This window comes from Trachypithecus francoisi, unplaced genomic scaffold (genome assembly GCF_009764315.1).
Source record: "Trachypithecus francoisi isolate TF-2019V2 unplaced genomic scaffold, Tfra_2.0 Lachesis_group13, whole genome shotgun sequence".
Classification (NCBI taxonomy): Eukaryota; Metazoa; Chordata; class Mammalia; order Primates; family Cercopithecidae; genus Trachypithecus; species Trachypithecus francoisi.
The window spans coordinates 108,294,280-108,301,980 of record NW_022681458.1 but is presented as its reverse complement, the minus strand read 5'-3'; the positions used below and the strand labels follow the sequence as shown (position 1 = coordinate 108,301,980).

Sequence of the window (7,701 nt, the reverse complement as noted above, 5' to 3'; positions counted from 1 at the left end):
CTTAAGCAGCATGCCTTACTTCGCCCCACATGGAGGATAATTTTCCTTTACCCCTAAAAAGCACTATGAATACCCCCTGAGGAAATATGGTTGTCTTTTAAATACCTCGAGTCAGTAAAAACTCACGAAACTCCCTCACCTCAGGATCCAACTCGTGGGAAAAGGTAGCTCTTTTACAAATGGGCAAAATGGCTGTCCTCCTAGTTTTACCATTGGTTGGCTTTTGCGCCCTTCAAGGGCGGTTACTTATCACGGATTGGTTCTTTTTCTCTTGAGGTTGGAGGAAGATTTGGCACGGCTCTCCGAGGCCTGGGAGGAGGTAAAGGGGTGGAGAGAAGGCAGTTTTTTCAAGCGTGATTGGGCAACACTCATGTCACTCCGGGGACGTACACCCTATGAGTAGTCGGCTGCCGCTCAAAGAGAACGAAGAGGCGGGGCTAGTGCGTGGTGGGAAGGGGCGGGATTCTGCCAGCCGCGGCTGCCGCTGGAGCCGGTGTCCGGGCTGGTGATGGGGTTAATTCCCTTTCGTAAGACTCTTACTTGCACCCACCCAGCCCCGCCGTTGCCCCGCCGCGCCGCGCTCCAACCACCGCCTCCTCCTCCTCAGTAACGCGGGTAAGAGATGCCCTCCCCTCCCCCGTCCAGCTCCCCGGGAATAACGCGCCTCGCTCCCCTCCCCCGCCCGCCAACCGGTAGCGCTAACGGAGAAGGAGGCAGGCAGGGGAGAGATGCGGTGTGTGAGAAGGTGGCCTTCCCCGCCGCGTCGTCGGCGCTCCAGCCAGGGCCTTCCGACGTCCCGCTGCTGCCAGCCCGCCGCTAGGTTGGGTTCCGAGTGAGCCAGTCTCGCCTGGCCCGCGGCTGCGGCTGCAGCTGCAGCCACTACCTTGTGCCCACCGCCCCCACTCGGGGGCCATGTGAAAAGCAAACCCCTCGAGGCCTAGCGGAGGAGGCAGGGGAAAGATTCCCAGTCTCTGCCATGGCTGCTGCTGCTGCCTCCGCGGCTGCTCTTGCAGCCCCAGGGACTCGGGAGCCAGCCACAGCAGGCCTGCCAGGAGCGTGGTGCTGCTCTCTCGGGTGGCTGGCGCCGGTGCCCCGGGCTCCCACGGCCGCATCCCCTGGCCTTGCACCAAGAGAATTTTCAGCCTCGACCGGTTGGTGAAATGTAGGCACATTTTCCCTGTGGTACCAGCAAAAGCACAATGGGAATATTAAAAAGAAAGTTGAATGATTGTCCGTGTCACGGTCCCCCGGGATCACATTTACACACGTTTTGATGACTGAGCCTTAGGCTGCCAACAAATCTTTGTGTATTTTGAAGTTATTTGGTGTTTTGTTTTGTTTTGTTGTTGTGACTAGGTCCAAAGGGTGCCTCTCTTAAGCTTGTTTTTATAGAGAAACTTAAATTATTGGGACTATCATGCTCCGTGTGTAATTGTCCTGGGATAGTAAGTTGACTAAGTAAAAGGTGAAGAGGTGCTTTCCAAATTAGGATTAATGAACAGTAAATGGTTTTTCTAATAAAATTTTCTAAATATATGTATCTTCATGATTATGGTTTACCTAATTGTAACTTTAAGAAACCCTTTTTAGCTTAAATGTCACTGATGACAAAAACTTTTAAATGAAAAGATGGTTAAAGTCAAACTGGAAGTCTACCCGTTTATAATATTTGAAACAAGATCTTCTAAGTATTTAGTAGGATACCAGTCTGACAGGAATAATTGGACACCTCTCAATTTCTAAAAATTTGGCATATTTGGCTATTTTTAGGGCATTCTGTTATGATTTCTTCATCACCTTTTGATCGAGTGCTTATCTTTTCAAATACCACTCTGTTTTTATGCCTGGAAGAATATGTCTTTAAATCATGGATTCTGTAGTATGTGGTAGACATACCTGTAATCAGTTAAAATTCTAGGCTCATTTCTGAGGTTTACTTGTTGGCAGAATAAACCTGGGTTCTGAAGAAATATCTGAGTTTTGATCATTTCTTCAGGGTCTGAGAAGACTATGGTGGCTTAATGGTCTTCTATATTCCATAGCTAGTACACCTGGATACAGGATTGACATAGATACGTTCGGGTCCTGGAGGAAATTTGGGTATCTATTAAGAAATGAAAATTACCAGCCATATAGTAGTCACCTGTAGTCCCTGCTACTCAGGAGTATGAGGTGAGAGGATCACTTGAGCCCAGGAGTTCAAGGCCAGCCTAGGCAGTATAGCAGAACATCGTCTCAAAAAAATAAATAAATATATAGCCTTAGAAGGTAAGTCCCATGAGATCCCCACAAAGTTCCTGTAACGTATATTGCCAGCTGCCAGCATAGTATTTTCCAAAACTTAAGATTTAATTGATAAATTATAAAATTGATACTTTCAGATCTTGAGTGATTTATATAGAGAAAAGCTGCTGAAAATTTAGGAGTCGTCTGCATTTTCTTCCTGGCTGTTGGATCCCTCCATGAACCTCAGTTCGGTTTCCTCATCTGTAAAATGAGGATGATAATGCTTAACTTAGGAAGTTATGAAAATTAGAGATAAATATATAATAACGGCCGGGCGCAGTGGCTCACACCTGTAATCCTAGCACTTTGGGAGACTGAGGAAGGCGGATCACCTGAGGTCGGGAGTTGGAGACCAGCCTGACCAACATGGAGAAACCCTGTCTCTACTAAAAATACAAAAAATTACTTGCGTGTGGTGGTGGGCACCTGTAATCTCAGCTACTCGGGAGGCTGAGGCAGGAGAATCGCTTAATGAGGGAGGCAGTGGTGAGTGGAGATCAGGCCATTGAACTCCAGCCTGGGCAACAAGAATGAAACTCCATCTTAAAAACAAAACAGAAAATTAGAGATAAAGTATGTAAATCCCCTAGCATTGAGCCTGACACAGTTTGTGCAATTAAATATTAAATTTATTATTTTCATGCATATTTAGAGAATGGGTTTGTTGTTCATATGCTGAGGGTGCTGTTGCAGCCTTCGAACACATTCTGTTACTGAAGAGTACCACAGGCATATTAATTTATATAGTGACTTAAGCACAGTTTGCGGCTAGTTATTTTTGATTACCTTATGGAAGTTTTTTTGACTTTGAATTAAAATGCAAGTGTCTGTGGAATATGTTTCAAATGGATTATTGGGAATAATAAATAGTGTACTCCATGTAGTGGTTAACTATTGTAATATCTTTTAAATTTTATTTAGCTGATACATGTTTCAAGCTCTAGTTTATATACATGCTATCCATATTCATTGTGCTACCAGGCGACATTTGAACTATTTAATACAGAGTTAAGATTAAGCAAATCATTTGAAATTGTTATGACCATATGTGACTACAATTTTGTTGCTGTTTTTTAATTCTCCTTATTTATCAACACTTGAGTGTTCCTTTTCTGTGAAACAACTCGTGAGAGATGCTATTCCTTTCTCTTCCTAGGCATTTCTGAAAATTTACTGAGTCTTCACACATAGTAGTGTTCTTAGAATTTCTATAGTTAAACAAATTTAAGGTTAGCACGAAGATGATTATATTACGAAGTCTTTTCTGACAGGAATGCACAGAGTTCAAAACAAGCTGCACCTTAAGCAAAATAATGAGCTGAGGTATATATGGTGGGCCTCCCAAGTCACTGGACCTCGTACAAATGGGTGCTCCTCCAAGGAGGTGTTACATGATAGTAGCAATAGAAAATTGTATAAACTTGAAATGAGCTTTGTCAAATATTATTCAGAAGATGTGCATTGCCATGCATTGCAAGTAATAGGTTTTTTTTTTCTTTTTTTGAACTGGTACTTTAGTATACCTAATTACATCCATTTGAGTTAGTATTAATTTCTCAGCAATAAAGTAGTGAAAATTGGTAGCAGTTTTGTTTTTCCCATTCTTGGAAAATGTTACAGTGATGAACAAGGCTTGATAGGTTTGTAAAATACTATTGCTATTTGAATTAGAAAATTTCACTATTGACTTTCCATATTCTATTGTAAATAAGTTGAGGAATTAGTGTGTCAAGGAGGCGTAGTAACAAATGGTAATGTAATTTTCAAATAGCTATTGCAGCACTAAACCGCAGAATCAATACTCTGTCTTTATAACCACATTTGCCTATAGGGATAATTTATTTCTTATAACTTAAGATAACTAAAATGAAGGGCCAGGCGGGGTGGCTCACACCTGTAATCCCAGCACTTTGGGAGGCCGAGACAGGCAGATCACAAGGTCAGCAGTTCGAGACCAGCCTGGCCAGTATGGGGAAACCCCATCTCTACTAAAATTACAAAAATTAGTAGGGCGTGTTGGTGGGCGCCTGTAGTCCCAGCTACTTGGGAGGCTGAGTCAGGAGAATCGCTTGAACCTGGGAGGCGGAGGTTGCGGTGAGCCAAGATCCGGCCACTGCACTCCAGCCTGGCAACAGAGCAAGACTTTGTCTCAAAAATAAATAAATAAATAAATAAAATGGAATGAGATGGCTATTGTGAAGAGAAGGAAGTCAGTTTTTTCTCTGTATAATTGTAAACTTTAAAAAAAAATCATCTTAAGACTTAATCCTTAAGACTTCCTGTAATGTTTAATAATATGGACATGTGCAAAGAATTAAATCATATAATTAAACAAAATTTTGTCAAGTTAACTTTGCTTCTCAAATAAGGAAGTTATATAATTAAACACATTTGCTTGTACCTAATAAGACATTAGCGTCTCATGAATGTATGTCATGTCCAGAATTTAATTCAATTAGTTATTGGCTGAGGGTTGAAATAGAAATGAAAGTAAATCCTGGCCCAAAGCTAGTTTTGTCCCTTATTTTCCAGCAATTTTTTTTTTATATCTAGGTTTTATCTTTAATATTTTGCCTCATCTTACCCATTCTTAGTCTCCATACACACATATTAACTTAAATTTCTTTTTCTGAGAATTTTGAAAGCCTGTAGTTTATGATCTTTGTTCCCTCTTTGCCTTGTGAATTTTATATTTGTGAGTTTTTTCCAAATTTCTACCTGTCAGCTCACTTCTTTAGGAAAGTTGCAAGGTTTTTGAGCCACCTTATTTCATTTTTTATTTTTTTAAGAGACAGGTTTCACCCTGTCACCCAGACTGGAGTGCAGCGACGGGATCATAGCTTACCGCAGCCTTGAACTCTGAGGCTCAAGTGAGCCTCCCATCTTATGCTCCCAAGTAATTAGGACTACAAGCTTGTCACTAGGACTACAGGCACATGGCTAATTTTTTAATTTAGTAGAGACAGGTTCTTACTGTGTTACCCAGGCTGGTCTCCCACCTCCTGGGCTCAAACGATGCTCCTGCCTTGGCCTGCCAAAGTGCTGGAATTACAGGCATAAGCCACTGCACCCAGCCTGTTTCATGAATAGTAGATTGCACAGCATGTTTAAATGATGTTTGCTTTACTAAAGTTTTTATCTACAACTCCCTATAATGACTTCGTCTGACAAAGAAATTAAGTAGAGAAAATAAACTACCTTTGTTTTTATTCTTGACCATTCTCAAGAGGGAATAACTTGATATTGTCTGATCTAAAGATTTAAAATAGTGAATTTGATTTCTTACAACATTAGTTTCATGAATGACAAATATAAATTACTTTTGTGGGTTGGTTGTACAATTAACTTCGCTAACCTGTCCTTTAAGGCAGGGGTCCCCAGTCCTTAGGAACTGGACCACACAGCAGGAGGTGTGTGAGTGGACCATGAACATCACGACCTGAGCTCTGCCTCCCGTCAGATCAGCGGTGGCATTAGATTCTTATATGATTGCAAACCCTATTGTGAACTGCACATGCAAGGGATCTAGGTGGCGTGCTTCTTATGAGAATCTAATGCCTGATGATCAGAGATAGAACAGTTTCATCCCATAACCATCCTCCTCACCCCCTGCACCATCTGGGGAAAAATTATTTTCCACAAAACAGGTCCCTGGTGCTCTTAGGACAGAAACAAGTTCCATAACTAGAGTAAACTACCACCTTACAGTCTGAGGTAGCTTAACTGTGGATTTACTTTGTTACCTTGCCCCTCAGTGGGGAGAGAAGCTCTGGAATTTAAAAAAAAAAAAAGTCTTACTGTTGTGAAATCAAACTTCTTTGTACATGTATACAACATGTGTACAAAACAATAGCTAAAGTGAGCATTAGTCTTTCTTTTTATTTATTTATTTATTTATTTATTTTTGAGACGAAGTCTCACTCTGTCCCCCAGGCTGGCACAATCTTGGCCTTGGGAGGCAACCTCTGCCTCCCAGGTTCAAGCAGTTCTCCTTCCTCAGTCCCCCAAGTAGCTGGGACTACAGTCACAAGTCACCATGCTGGCTAATTTTTGTATTTTTAGTAGAGACGGGGTTTTGCCATATTGGCCAGGGTGGTCTCGAACTCCTGACCTCAAGTGATCTGCCCACCTTGGCCTCCCAAAGTGCTGGGATTACAGGCATGAGCCACCATGCCTACAGCCTAGGCCTTCATTTTAGTAAGCCCCTATTTTATTTAATATTTTATTTTATTTTGTTATTATTTTATTTTTTTGAGACAGGGTCTTGCTTTGTTGCCCAGGCTGGAGTGCAGTGGTGTGGTCTCGGCTCACTGCAACCTCCTCCTCCTGGGCTCAAGCGATTCTCCTGCCTTAGCCTCACTAGTAGCTGGGATTATAGGCATGAGCCACTATGCCCGGTGGGCTCTCATTTTAAAAATGCTCTTGGGAAAGAAGCTTCCTTCATACAGAATTACTGCGTATCTATTTGTTTTTTACTGGGAACAACCCAAATGTCCTTTGCTGCATGAATTATTGAACTGTGATACATCCATACCATGGAATACTACGCTGCCATAAAAAAGGAACAAACTGCAGTCAAACGTTGTTTAACATTAGGGATAGTTCTGAGAAGTGTGTCATTAGACAGTTTCGTTGTGCCAACATCATGGAGTGTGCTTACACAAACCTACATGGTATATAGCCTTAGAGATACCTAAATTATATGGTATGTATGGCCTGTTGCTCCTGGGCTACAAACCTATACAATATGCTACTATACTAAATACTGTAGGCAATTCTAACACCATGGTTAAGTATCTGCATATCTAAATAAAGACAAGGTACAGTAAAAATAAGGTATAAAATATTTTTAAATAGTATACCTAAGGCACTTACAATGAATGTGGCTTGCAGCACTGGAAATTATTTTAGGTGAGCCAGTGAGTGAATGCAGAGGCCTCTGACATGATTGTACAGTACACCATTGTAGACTTTATAAATGCTGTATACTTGAGTTCCACTAAATTTATAAAATATTTTTCTATCTAAAAAATTAAGTTTGCTGTAACTTTTTACTTTATAAATTTGTTAGAATTTTAAGTTTTGACCCTTTTGTAGTAACACTTAGCTTAAAATAGACATAGTACAACTGTACAAAAATATTTTTTCTTTGTATCCTTGCCCTATAAGCATTTTCTGTTTTACAGTTTTTGGGGATTCGTTTGTTTGTTTGTTTTTGTGAAGGAGTTTTGCTGTCATCACCGTCACCCAGCCTGGAGTGCAGTGGCATGATCTTGGCTCAGTGCAACCTCTGCCTCCTGGATTCAAGTGATTCTCCTGCCTCATCCTTCCAAGTAGCTGGGACTACAGGTGCCCACCACCATGCCTGGCTAATTTTTGTATTTTTGGTAGAGACAGGGTTTCACCATGTTGGCC

The 7,701-nt window shown here is 41.5% G+C and overlaps 1 protein-coding gene across 17 annotated transcripts in view; it reads left to right on the top strand.

Moving 5' to 3' along the window:
* The first annotated feature begins 433 nt into the window (after positions 1–433).
* Positions 434–7,701, top strand: part of R3HDM1 (R3H domain containing 1) — a 198,964-nt gene continuing 191,696 nt past the window's right edge. For 11 of the 17 annotated variants that reach the window (XM_033231661.1, XM_033231657.1, XM_033231662.1 and 8 more), the window contains exon 1: positions 435–615. The gene's annotated coding sequence lies outside the window, so the exon portion shown is untranslated. Of the gene's footprint in view, positions 616–7,701 lie in introns of all 17 variants that reach the window. The other 6 variants (XM_033231674.1, XM_033231673.1, XM_033231672.1 and 3 more) reach the window with 2 other exon arrangements.